Consider the following 13611-nt stretch of genomic DNA (forward strand, 5'->3'; position numbering starts at 1 on the left):
AAAGGCTTTTCTCCTGTGTGAGTTCTCATGTGTGTTTTGAGATTGGATATATGACTGAAACTTTTATCACATTCTTTACATGAAAAAGGCTTTTCTCCAGTGTGAATTCTCATGTGTTCTTGGAGACTTGCTATGTGACCAAACCTTTTATCACATTCCCTACAAGAAAATGGCTTATTTCCTGTGTGAGTTCTCATGTGTGCTTGGAGACTTGATGTTTGAACAAAACTTTTATCACATTCTTTACAAGGAAAAGGCTTTTCTCCTGTGTGAATTCTCATGTGTGTTTGGAAACTTGATATGTGACCAAAACTTTTATCACATTCTTTACATGAAAAAGGCTTTTCTCCTGTGTGAGTTCTCATGTGTGTTTTGAGATTGGATAACTGACTGAAACTTTTATCACATTCTTTACATGAAAAAGGCTTTTCTCCTGTGTGAGTTCTCATGTGTCTTTTGAGACAAGATATTTGATTAAAACGTTTCTTACATTCTTTACATGAAAAAGGCTTGGGAAGTTGTTTCTGTTTTGAAGATTCTTTGTGTTTCTTTACTAAATCATCCTTCTTTGATTTTTTTCTAACATCAGAGTCACACTGACTTTCTGACATGGGAGTGCTGTCCACACTTTGGACATGACATCTGTCTCTTCTCTTCCTCTGATCTCTGTTCCGTGGGTCTGTATCTTCATCTGTAGTTGATGTTGATTCTGTCTCTTCATCTGTAGTTGATGTTGATTCTTCATGTTGGTTTCCTTCTTCATCCTGACTATCAGCTACATTAAAGCTCTGCTGATTGTTTAGATTTGCTTCACTGTTCTCATCTTCCTCATTAGTAGGAATCTCCATCAAGGTATCAGTCTCCTGCTTCAGATCAAGCTGATCTTCATCCTGACTGATTAGGAACTCCTCTTTAATATGTGGAAGTTGTCCCTCCTCTTCATACTGTGGAGGTTCTGGTTCCTCCTTTTCCACACTGAAGTTCCTCTGCTGGTTGCACAGACCATCCTCTTGAGTCACCCAATGCTGGGGAAGGACTGCAGAAACACAAGAAGAGACCCCTTTATACTTAATAATGACAGCACAATTTAAAAATTAAATTTAAAATGGAAATAACTTTTAAGGCTGAACACCAGATGAAAATGACTCTTAGTTTTTTTTTAAAAATCCACCAATGTCAACAACACACCAACACACATTATACAAGGAGGGTGGTTACCACTGATCTTCTATCGCCTACTCACTCGGGGTGGAAACTACAGCTGGTAAGAGGTGATGATTGTGTCCTTTGGGCGTAAGCTTCCTGGGCCTGGTAATCCTTCTCTCCCACATATTTTGTTAGTGTGATGTTAATTATTGCTTTGTGCTTTAAAACAGGTAAAGCAAAACATAGGAATGGGCAATTAAATGATCATTAAATATATGGCAATAGTCTACCATGAGAGACTTTTATCTTGAAGGATCTGATATTAAACTTGCCAGTTGCAAGTGTGGTAGGATGAGCTAATTGGGGCACAGGCATCCTGGTGCTGCTGATGAGCACCTGGCCACCTATAAAATAGAACTGAGCTGGCTCTCCCTCATTTCTTTGGGTTTCTGCTCCTCTGTCAGTTCTAGGGATGGGTATCGTTAAGGTTTTAACGGTACTGCTACTCTTATTGATACTGCTTATCGATCCGGTATTTTAACGGTACTCTTATCGATACTTTTTGAGGACGAAAAATAAATAAATAACAAATTAAGAACATAAAGTGTTTTATTTCCTCATTATGCAACAACAGTTTTTTTAACAAGAATTTTTACTTTATACATGAGAATGTTCCAATCTAGCCACAGGGGTTGCAAGCCAGTAACTTCTGTGCCGGTCCCAAGCCCGGATAAATAGAGAGGGTTGCGTCAGGAAGGGCATCCGGCGTAAAAATTGCCAAAATAACCATGCGAATCATCCACAACACTTTAGACATACCGGATCGGTCGAGGCCCGGGTTAACAACGACCGCCACCGATGCTGTTAACCTACAGGGTGTCGGTGGAAATTTGACTACTGTTGGTCGAAGAAAGAGGGGAGGCAGAAGGGTCCGTTGCCAGAGAGAGAAGGGAAAAGGCAGGAACATAGGTTTGAGAATAGGGACTCTTAACGTTGGTACAATGACAGGGAAAGGCAGAGAGCTGGCAGACATGATGGAGAGAAGGAAGGTAGATGTACTGTGTGTGCAGGAGACAAGGTGGAAGGGCAGCAAGGCACGTAGTATTGGAGGAGGATACAAACTGTTCTATCATGGTGTTGATAGGAAGAGAAACGGGGTAGGAGTGATTCTGAAGGGGGAGTTTGTAAACAGTGTTCTAGAGGTGAAAAGAGTCTCAGACAGGAGGATGAGCCTAAAGTTAGAAATCGAAGGGGTGATGGTGAATGTAGTCAGTGGGTATGCGCCACAGGTTGGCTGTGAGTTAGAAGTGAAGGAGAGATTCTGGAGTGAGTTGGATGAGGTCATAGAGAGTTTTCCCAGAGGAGAGAGAGTTGTTATTGGAGCAGACTTTAATGGGCATGTTGGTGAGGGCAACAGAGGTGATGAGGAGGTGATGGGCAGGTTTGGTGTGAAGGAAAGGAATCTGGAGGGACAGATGGTGGTGGACTTTGCGAAGAGGATGGAAATGGCTGTAGTCAACACTTACTTCCAGAAGAGAGAGGAACATAGAGTGACATACAGAAGTGGAGGTAGGAGTACTCAGGTGGACTACATCCTATGTAGACGAGGTCATTTGAGAGAGGTTAATGATTGCAAAGTGGTGGTAGGAGAGAGTGTAGCCAGACAGCACCGCATGGTGGTGTGTAAGATGACTCTGGAGGTCAGGAAGAAGAAGATAGGGAAAACAGAAAAGAAGACCAAGTGGTGGAAGCTACAGAATGAAGAAACTTGTGAGGAATTTAGGCAGAAGTTGAGGCAGGTCCTGGGTGGTCAGGATGAACTTCCAGATGACTGGGAAACTACAGCAGAGATTATCAGGGAAACAGGTAGGAAGGTGCTAGGTGTGTCATCTGGAAAGAGGAAAGACGGTAAAGAGACTTGGTGGTGGAATGAGGAAGTACAGGAATGCGTCCAGAGGAAGAGGTTGGCTAAAAGGAAGTGGGATGTAGAAAGGACTGAGGAAGGTAGACAGGAGTACAAGGAAGCGCAGCGTAGAGTGAAGAGAGAGGTGGCAAAGGCCAAACAGAAAGCTTACGATGAGCTTTATGACAGGTTAGACACAAAGGAAGGAGAGAAGGACTTGTACAGGCTAGCCAGACAGAGAGACAGAGATGGGAAGGACGTGCAACAGATAAGGGTGATTAAGGACAGAGATGGAAAGGTGCTAACAACCCAAGAGAGTGTACAGAAAAGATGGAAGGAGTATTTTGAGGAGCTGATGAACGAGGAAAATGACAGGGAAAGAAGGGAGGAAGATGTGGTTGTTGTGGAGCAGGAAGTAGCAGAGATTGGAAAGGATGAGGTTAGGAAGGCTCTGAAAAGGATGAAGAGCGGAAAGGCTGTTGGTCCTGATGACCTACCTGTGGAGGTATGGAAGTGCCTAGGAGAGACAGCAGTGGAATTTCTAACAAGGTTGTTCAATAGGATTTTAGAGAGTGAGAAGAGGCCTGAGGAATGGAGGAGAAGCGTTCTGGTCCCGATCTTTAAGAACAAGGGTGACATGCAGAACTGCAGCAACTATAGAGGAATAAAGTTGATGAGCCACACAATGAAGCTGTGGGAAAGAGTATTGGAAGCCAGGCTTAGGAAGAAGGTGGAGATTTGTGAGCAGCAGTATGGTTTCATGCCCCGTAAGAGCACCACTGATGCCATTTTTGCTTTGAGAATGTTGATGGAAAAGTACAGAGAAGGTCAGAAGGAGCTGCATTGTGTGTTCGTAGATTTAGAGAAGGCGTATGACAGGGTGCCGAGGGAGGAGCTGTGGTACTGTATGAGGTCGTCTGGAGTGGCAGAGAAGTATGTCAGAGTAGTTCAGGACATGTATGAGAGAAGTATGACGGTGGTGAGATGTGCTGTAGGTCAGACAGAGGAGTTCAAGGTGGAGGTGGGACTACACCAAGGATCAGCTTTGAGTCCTTTTTTGTTTGCTATGCTGATGGACAGGCTGACAGACGAGGTAAGACAGGAATCTCCCTGGACAATGATGTTTGCGGATGACATTGTAATTTGCAGTGAGAGTAGAGAGCAGGTGGAGGAACAGCTAGAGAGGTGGAGGTTTGCTCTGGAAAGAAGAGGTATGAAGGTCAGTCGTAGTAAGACAGAATACATGTGTCTGAACGAGAGGGATCAAGGTAGAAGCGTTAGGTTACAGGGGACTGAGGTGAAGAAGGTGCAGGAGTTTAAGTACTTGGGGTCAACAGTTCAGTGTGATGGGGATTGTGGAAAAGAGGTGAAGAGGCGTGTGCAGGCAGGTTGGAGCGGTTGGAGGAAAGTGTCAGGAGTGTTGTGTGACAGAAGAGTGCCAGCAAGACTCAAAGGAAAGGTGTACAAGACAGTGGTGAGACCAGCTCTGCTCTATGGGTTAGAGACGGTAGCAGTGAGACAGAGACAAGAGGCTGAGATGGAGGTAGCGGAGATGAAGATGTTGAGGTTCTCCTTAGGAGTGACCAGGTTAGACAGGATAAGGAACGAGTACATCAGAGGGACGGCTCATGTTGCCTGTGTTAGCGACAAAGTCAGAGAAGCCAGACTGAGATGGTTTGGACATGTTCAGAGGAGGGATAGTGGATATATTGGTAGAAGGATGTTGGAGATGGAGCTGCCTGGCCGGAGGGCAAGAGGACGGCCAAAGAGGAGATATATGGATGTCTTAACAGAGGACATGAAGTTGGCTAACGTTAGGGTAGAAGATGTTCATGATAGAGTGAGGTGGAAAAGGATGATTCGCTGTGGCGACCCCTGATGGGAAAAGCCGAAAGAGAAAGAAGACATGAGAATGTTCCATACAGGATATTCATTTTAATTATTTAATCTAATTATTTTTATTCTTTATGAGCGTGATGTTTCCTTTGATCTTTTGTCCATTTTCCACAACCTTGAATAGACTTTTCTGTCTGTCAAACACCAGAGTTAGGATTGAGTGAGATGATGGAAACAAATTCACTTTGATGCCGACTCCTTTACATTTATTTATTTTTGTTTGAATCCAGAAAACCAAAAAAATTATATTAATTTTACGGATGACAACTATCATTAGTCATTAATTATTATTAAGTATTAGGAAGCAGCTGATAGTTTGTCACAGGTCTGGAATCATAAGTGGTGAATCTAAGCCCCGCCTCTCTACCTGTTTGTTTTGTGTAGAACACGCCGCTCCATCGTGTTCTACACAAACAGCGCAACATGCGGTCATCGTAGAAGCAAGGTGACAGGATGGTAGGGGCTCCTTGATGCAAACTTCATTAATTTTACCCAGAAACGGGTGTTCTTAGTCTAGGGTCGCTCACGTGTCCCCTACGAGATCGCCACTGACTGTGTGTGCGCTGCCTTGTCTTGTGTGTGTGCGCGCGCGGCGCGTGCTGTCTGAACAACAGCCCCGCCCCCCTTGCACACAAATAGACAGAGCTCTCCGCTTCAACGACAATACCTCAAATAATATCATCATTAATTCACGGAAAATTGACTGACTTGGTGAGTTAAATATGGCAGATAACGCTTGTGGGACACAAAAAAAAGAAAAAGTAACTTCTCCAGTACCGATAGCAGAACCGTTCAGGTCAGGTCTTAACGATACTGCGGTCTTGAAGAATGTGGCCCCGGGGCTGGTTCAATACCGGGGCATGGTACCCATCCCTAGTCAGTTCAGGTATCTTGCTGCCTGTACATTCTCCCTATGTCTATTGGCACATTCGTGGTGTCCTTTTTGTTTCTACTGCAGCGATTGTCATAATCCCTTTTCACTCAGCGAATGTGCATATGGCGGGGAAAGGCGAAGTGGAACAGAGTTCATCGCTCCCTCCATCCCTTTAGGTGAAATCAGTGCTGATCGGTATGTGTATGATGTGTGCCTCTTCGCCCTGCATGTCCTCTGGTTGCTGAGGTAAAACCCTGCTGCCCCTCATTCTGGTTTACCTCCGCAGGGTGTTTGGTGGAACCTGCAGCTACTTGGCTGTTTTTTTGCCATTATTGGGAGTATTTTAACAGGTTCTTCACAGTTCCCTTTTATCCGATCCACTGGGTCAGCCACTGAACACAAAATCTCCTTTCCCATCTCCCTTGCGGCTGACCTCGTGACTGCGCAGGCGCTCCTGGGACTTGGAGGCCAGTTGGGACTCATGACCACCTACACCTCCCTGGCTACCTGCAACGAGGTTGACTGGTACACAAGTGGGAGTTCACTTGTTTGGGATCCTTTTTTTGCTTTTTTTTTGCTTTGGTTTTTACAATGTGAGTGGGGTGTTAACCGATCAGATTGCCACACAAGCAATTTGTCCTGTTTGGCCAGAGTATGAAGTAGAGCAGAGGTGGGCACTGAGGGCCGCATTCCTGCATGTTTTCCAGCATACCCTGCTCTGGCATGTTCTAATTGGCTGGACACACCTGAACCAGGTAATCAGCCATGAGTAGGGCCAGACTATCTGGAAATCATGCAGACACACCGGCCCTCGAGGTCTGGAATTGCCCACCCCTGAAGTAGAGGGTTAGTCTGGTTAACCCTTACCAGAACCAAAAGCTGGGGAACATATGATAAAATGGGGTTTTGTTCTCTACTCTCATGTACTTCTCCTGTCCTCTATTCTTGATGATTTATTTCTCCATGCCTTCGTTTGGTGCAGTGCGATTCATGTATTGACACTCTGTCCCAGTGGGAGTGAATCCAGATTCTGCGCTCCTGTACTTGGCTCTGGACCTAACCTCTGGCTCATCTGTGCCCCTGTACCTGGCTGTGTACCTGGTCTCTACTACACCTCTTAGGCTCTGTTCATACTGCAGGGCTTAATGTTCAATTCTGATTTTTTTTTTAAATTGGATTTCTTTGCAAGGCCGTTGAAATTTCCAATTAAATGCAAACTATTCTGATCTCCTGTGTGATCGTGAAATGACCCAAAAGTGACCCGCATGCGTAGAAGAGTACTCAACGGTGAACCACGTCACTTGTTTGCGGAAGTAGCTAACGTTAACAATGGATGTCAACAACAGTGTTGTCAACAGCGGAGCTCTTTTTGCATTATTAAATTTATTTTCACAAAAGGCTTCACAAAGGGCTTTCACGCTGTGCTTATCCCCCAAAATGCGGTCCAGCTCTTCGTAAAATGGACAGTGATACGTTGACGGCCACAGATCATCTACCCACGCTCATACCCACGCTCGTCCATTTAGCTGGAAATCTTTTTAAAAATCGCCTGGTTGCGATAAGAGCCCTCTAGTTTGGCCTGAATAGAGCTGTCACCCCAAATATTAATCAAATCAGTGACCTCGCTTACATCCACTGTCCGTCCTGGGGGAGGATCCCTCCTTCAAGAGTACACCCCTGATGTTTCTTTTTTATTTCCGGATTCCGTTTTGTTAGTAATCAGTTGTCAAGTTATTTTGCCCCACTTGAAGGGGAAAGCATCAAATGGAGGAAATGCCAGCAGGACTCCACTAATGACTCAAGAACTCCATGAACGTGTCTCTTTTTCTTTATTTGCATTTGACTTTAGACAGAGACCTTTTCCAGTGTTAATGAGTAGTCGAAGAAACCAAGCAAGGTGAAAAACCTGTACAGAAATAATGCTTATGAAAATATATTCTGTTTTACAATTAAATTACAAATAACTATATTTTAATTTCAAATAACAAAATATATTTCAAAGTATCAAATTTTACACAACAATGCACCGTTATCAATTAAACAAACAGACGTAGAAAATACATTTTAAACAATTCACGTCTAAAGCTCCCCGATAACCCAATAAACAGCTGATCTCTAAAAACGCCCCTGAAACAGCTGATTAACCCCTTATCACTTCCGCATCTTACTGGCTGCCTCTCCACTTTTTTAGATGCGTTGGGGTGGATTTTTCTTTCATCTGACAGTTGGACCGAATGTCTCCTTCCTTCAGTTCGCCTGTCAGATCAGTGATCACTGCTTTTGCGCGACACATAAATCACCATGCGCGCACGGGCGCACTGACGCGGGTTTAATCAAACTCACCTGTTGCGGTTGACCTTTTTTTGGATTCTTATTTTTCTTTTTAATCCTTTTTACTCAAATTGTATAAATCACTTTCCAAATACTCAATTTCCACCCTGATTTATCTTTTTTCAACCATTTTAATTTACATATACACACGCCTTTTTTTCTCCCAGCATTAACACCTCCCACTCGGCATTCTTCCTATTACAGTAAGAATGTCGCTGACTGTCAGAGGTCAAACAATTTGAATGACACACACAAGACTTACTTCGTTTGATCTTCAACAGGGAGTACAACAACTAACCGTCAAACATCTCTGTGTAAAACAGTCGCTTCTTGTCCATTGAGTCTTGACACACTTTTTTTTGTTTGCCTACCTATTGTCTTCACCTCAGGTGGATGGTAACTTGGAATAACCCGTACATCAACATCCCTGACTATGCCCGTACTGTCTGGATTAGTGCGAAATACACCACCCACCCTGAATTGACCTCTCATAGCATTCTGGTTACTCACACAATGTCCCCTACAGCAACATTTCTCTGTGCAGTATGCCACTTGCTCCGCACGAACAAGTTGGGGCCGGCGAGTTGACTCAAATTTCTCCAGAAATTGTCCACTTCAGTCTGTATGGCTCTGAGTCTCTTGTAGGGATAGCTGGTGAAGTCAAACGTTCCTGGATCTCCCTCTGGAGAGGCTCGGCCTAGTAGAAGAGGGTTTGGTGTGATGTAGAGAATGCATTCCTCCCGGCTTTGTATCCTCGAGTCAATCTGCCTCTCATTAGCCAGATTTGCTGCCAAGTAGAGCGGCAGCGCTGTCCGGAATTCACTGTAAGTCAGTGAGGACCCTCTTCCAATAATCTTAAGTGCCCTCTTCATGATGCGAACAGCAGCTTCAGCAGCTCCGTTCCTGTGAGAATAAGCTGGATGGATTTTCCACACCCACTCTGTCCCTTGTTCAGCTGAAAGGTCTTCCAAGCTTGCTTTGTCTTGACTGTCGAGGAACTTGTACATCTCTTTCAAGGCTGGTTTAGCTCCAACAAAGTTAGTGCCGGGGTCTGACCAGATTTTCCTTGGATGTCCTCTGATTGCAGTGAATCCTTGTTAAAGCCATCAGAAATTCTTCAGTTGACAGGTCATTTGTGATTTCTGCATGAATAGCTCTGCTGGCCATAGAGCAAAACAGAACTCCCAAACCTTTTGTGTCACTCTTTTTTTCACATCTCCTCTTACTTGGTAGGGTCTGAAGAGGTCTACGGTTGTGAACTGGAATGGTGCAGCAGGTTCAATTCTCTCTGGTGGTAATGAACTCATTATTTGTTGACAGTTCTTTGATTTTACTTTACTGCAGATTAAACAGTCATCAACAACTCGTTTGATGATTCTTCAACCTTTTATCACCCAAGCTTTGGTTTACCAGTCTTAACAAAGTTGCAGCAATTCCTTCATGATTATGATTGTGGGCTACTCAAGCTAGCCAAATAGATACCCAAGCATTATGAGGTAAGATTGGGACACCAACTTTGTTTTTTCTGAAAACTTGTATCCGACCACCAGAAACCAATAATCCAGGCTCCTCATTTTTGTAGACTACTAATCTGTCAATTGTGGTAGCAGGAAGAACCATGTTCTATTGTGCTGCAAGAAAAATATCTCTTAGGACATCTTCTCTTTCTTTTACAGAGATAATTCCAGCCAATGGAACTGCCTCCCACTGTGGTTTTTCCATGGTCTTGTTTTTCCCTCCAAATCTTTTTGCTGCTCTCCACATCCATGCAACAGATTTAATTAGGCGAGTTAAACAGCTCAAACAAGTTCTCTGATAACTGAACCTGCAGATGTTTTTTTTGTTTTTTTTAACTGTCGGCTTCTTTGCTTGGGCTCTTGTCAGTACAGCAATGAATGACTTTTTTTGCAGTTTATTGACTTTTTCCTTTGCTGCCGTTGCCAGTTCTTCGGCTGACTTCACAGGCCACTCCTCTTCTAACAGGCTCAAGAATTTCAGACCATTTTGCCACTCTGAGTTTTCATTGAGATTTTCTGCCCCAGTGCCTCTTGTGAGAATGTCAGCAATATTTAAGGAATCAGGAATCCAATGCCAGTCATCTGTTCTTGTGCTGTTCTGGATCTCTCCAATCCTATTTGCGAAGAAGGTTTGGAAACCATAACTTTCCCTTTGTATCGCACTGAGGACTGTTTGGCTGTCAAGGAGATGGTGCCATCATTTAACTTTAATTAAACAATGACATTCCAAATAATGTACACTTTTAGGCGAGACGCGAACACAGCTCCGCACATTTCAGACTTTATAGCATCCCCTTTATGGTCCATTGAAGTTAATTTTGCTTTGGATTCCACAAGTCGAATTATAGGTCCTTGCTCCGTTTCCCACGTTAGGTACATTACAGCTCCGTAGGCATGTTCACTCCCCTTACAGAATGTAACTGCCACAGGATCGCTGATGAAGAATCCTGGAGTTAGTGCCCTGGGAAACTTGATTTTGGCAAGTTTGACATATTCTTCGAAGAGTGAAATTGCTTCTTCTCGATCATCTGAGAGTGCCATGTCCCACGTCTCGTCAACTGGACACTTCTTGTCTTTTGCCTCTTGAAAAGGCGGTTGTCCCATGATCGTATGGTTGCAGGTTCGATTCCAGGCTTGCACACCCATGAGTCGAAGTGTCCTTGGGCAAGACACTGAACCCTACCTTGCCTCTCGTGGTAGGCGGGCGCCTGTGTTTGGCAGCGGAGCCGACACCAGTGTATGAATGTGTGTATGACTGGGTGAATGGGACTGTGACTGTAAAGCGCTTTGTCCTTGTAGGAAGAAAGGCGCTATATAAGTATAAGTATACACCATTGAAAGGCTTTTCTCACAATTATAGCACCTTTCTGCTTGATCGGCTTTCCTAAACCAAGTGGATCATATAATCCTGAGACTTGACTGAGCAGCTCCCTTCTTGTGGGTGGGTTTGGTGTGGATGGTCTGATTTGGTCTTGTGATAGATCTTCTCCAAGTCGCATTTTCATTTTCTTCTTTGAAAAGTTTATTGCGGTCAAGATGTGAAGCTTGTCCTCTGTAACATCATAACCCAGACCCAATGCTTAGCTGTCAGTTTGGCTTATTTGATTTGGTAAAATTATGGGTTTCGTGTTCGGCTTCTCTATCTCATGACTTTCTTCTTGCCTCCCACCTTGACTCTTCCCACCTTGACCGGTAAAGACCTATGGCTTAAGTTCAGAACCTCCACTTTTAAGGATCTGCTCCAATTTGTCTGTTATAGCTTTCAGTTGCTCAGGGTTGATGTGGGAGACGAATATATCATCTATGTAAGAATTGTGCTGGATCACATTGCGTTCATTAGCAAATCATTCAGACAGACTCCTTTGAACTTTTGACTGCTGTTCCATATGAGTCGTATTGGAGTAGTAGCAGAGTGGGGATTGGGTGCAATGAGATGGCTGATGTACCACACTGGTCCAGTCCAACCACTGATGATGTCATTTGTCAGTTTCATCGCTGCTTTTTGTTCAACCATGTCATGAACTTGAACAGTAAAGGCGAGTTTCCACTCCGGATCTTTACTTAGCTGTCTTTCTGTTCTGAAGAATGTGGCCTCTACTGCCCTTCGATTATTAGGCAGAAATGCTGGATCTTCCACCCAAGGATATTTGGTGTGCCATTGTGGTTCACTGCTATGACTGTCACCTTCAGTGTAGGTACAGCGGGGAAAATAAGTATTGAACACGTCAACATTTCTCTCAAAAACATATTTCTAATCGAGCTATTGACATAAAATTTTCACCAGATGTCGGCATCAACCCAAGTAATGCACACATAGAAAGAAATCCAAACATTTATGTCCATAAATGAAGTTATGTGTAATAAAGTGAAATAGCACAGGAAATAAGTATTGAACACGCTATTTATTTAATACTTAGTGCAAAAACCTTTGTTGGTGATTATTGCCTCAAAACGCCTCCTGTATGGAGAAACCAGTCGAATACATTGCTGAGGTGGGATTTTGGCCCATTCATCCACACAAACTGCCTTCAAATCTTCATGGTTCTGGGGGTCTCTTCTGTGAACCCGGATCTTCAGTTCTTTCCAAAGATTTTCAATTGTATTCAAGTCTGGTGATTGACTGGGCCATTGTAGCAGCTTTATTTTCTTTTTCTTCAACCAGTTGAGTGTTACCTTGGCTGTGTGCTTGGGATGGTTGTCTTACTGAAAGATCCACCCTCTTTTCATCTTCAGCAGCCTGGCAGATGACAGCAGATTCTGATCAAGAATGTCTCGATACTTTTCTCCAGTCATTATTCCTTCAATGATATGAAGTCTACCAGTACCACATGCTGAAAAACAGCCCCACGCCATGATGCTCCCACCTCCAAACTTGACTGTTGGTATGGTGTTTTGGGGGTGATGTGCGGTGCCATTTTTCCTCCACACATGTTGTGTCTTATGACATCCGAAGAGTTCAATTTTGGTCTCATCTGACCAGAGTATTTTCTCCCAGAATGTCATGGGTTTATCCAAATGTTGTGTCACAAACTCCAAATGAGCTTCAACATGCTTCTTCTTCAAAAATGTAGTCTTGCGTGGTGTGTGTGCATGGAGGCCATGGCGGTTGAGTGCATTACTTCTTGTCTTCAAATCAAAACCCGCTGATTCCAGGTCTTTCTAAAGCTCTCCACGAGTGGTCCTGGGCTGTTGGAGAACCCTTCTGATGATTGTTCTGACTCCTCTGTCTGAAATCTTGCGAGGAGCACCTGGCCGTGGCAGGTTTATGGTAATGCCGTGTTCTTTCCACTTCCGGATAATGGCCCCAATGGTACTCACTGGAACTTTCAGAAGTTTAGAAATGCGCCTGTAACCAATGCCTTCAGTGTGTTTTGCAACAATAAGGTTGTGTAGGTCTTTGGACAGCTCTTTGCTTTTACCCATCATGCAATGCTTCTTGTCTAACACCTTGCTGGTGAGAAATCATTTTAAAAGGCATCAATCAGGACTATACCAGCTGATATTACTTTGCACTAATAGGGGGCAGGTTAACCTTCTGAATACTGACAAACTCCAGCTGCTTTCTTGGCTTGCCAGACCTTTTTACCCCTCCTTTTGTTCGTGTGTTCAATACTTGTTCCCTGTGCCATTTCACTTTATTACACATAACTTCATTTATGGACATAAATGTTTGGATTTTTTTCTATGTGTGCATTACATCTGGTGAAAATTTCGTGTCAATAGCTCGATTAGAAATAGGTTTTTTGAGAGAAATGTTGACGTGTTCAATACTTATTTTCCACGCTGTACAGTTAAATGACATTGATGACCAACTTGTACCATTTATGAATTACTTTACTGCAATTTCATTTCCTTAAAATAAAATATTATGTTTTATCTTAAACTGGTTCAGACTACAGTTTATTGACTGACAAAGCTCTCCTTATGGGAGGAGGGGTGGTCAG

General features: G+C 43.6%; 2 protein-coding genes across 3 annotated transcripts in view; one reads left to right on the forward strand and one right to left on the reverse strand.

Moving 5' to 3' along the window:
• LOC101172629 (zinc finger protein 436-like) overlaps positions 1-13611 on the reverse strand; it is a 1005429-nt gene that overhangs the window by 567901 nt on the left and 423917 nt on the right. The gene's annotated exons all lie outside the window — the stretch shown is intronic.
• Positions 1-13611, forward strand: part of LOC110016657 (zinc finger protein 502-like) — a 970715-nt gene that overhangs the window by 477379 nt on the left and 479725 nt on the right. The gene's annotated exons all lie outside the window — the stretch shown is intronic.

This window comes from Oryzias latipes, chromosome 2 (genome assembly GCF_002234675.1).
Source record: "Oryzias latipes chromosome 2, ASM223467v1".
Taxonomy (NCBI): domain Eukaryota; kingdom Metazoa; phylum Chordata; class Actinopteri; order Beloniformes; family Adrianichthyidae; genus Oryzias; species Oryzias latipes.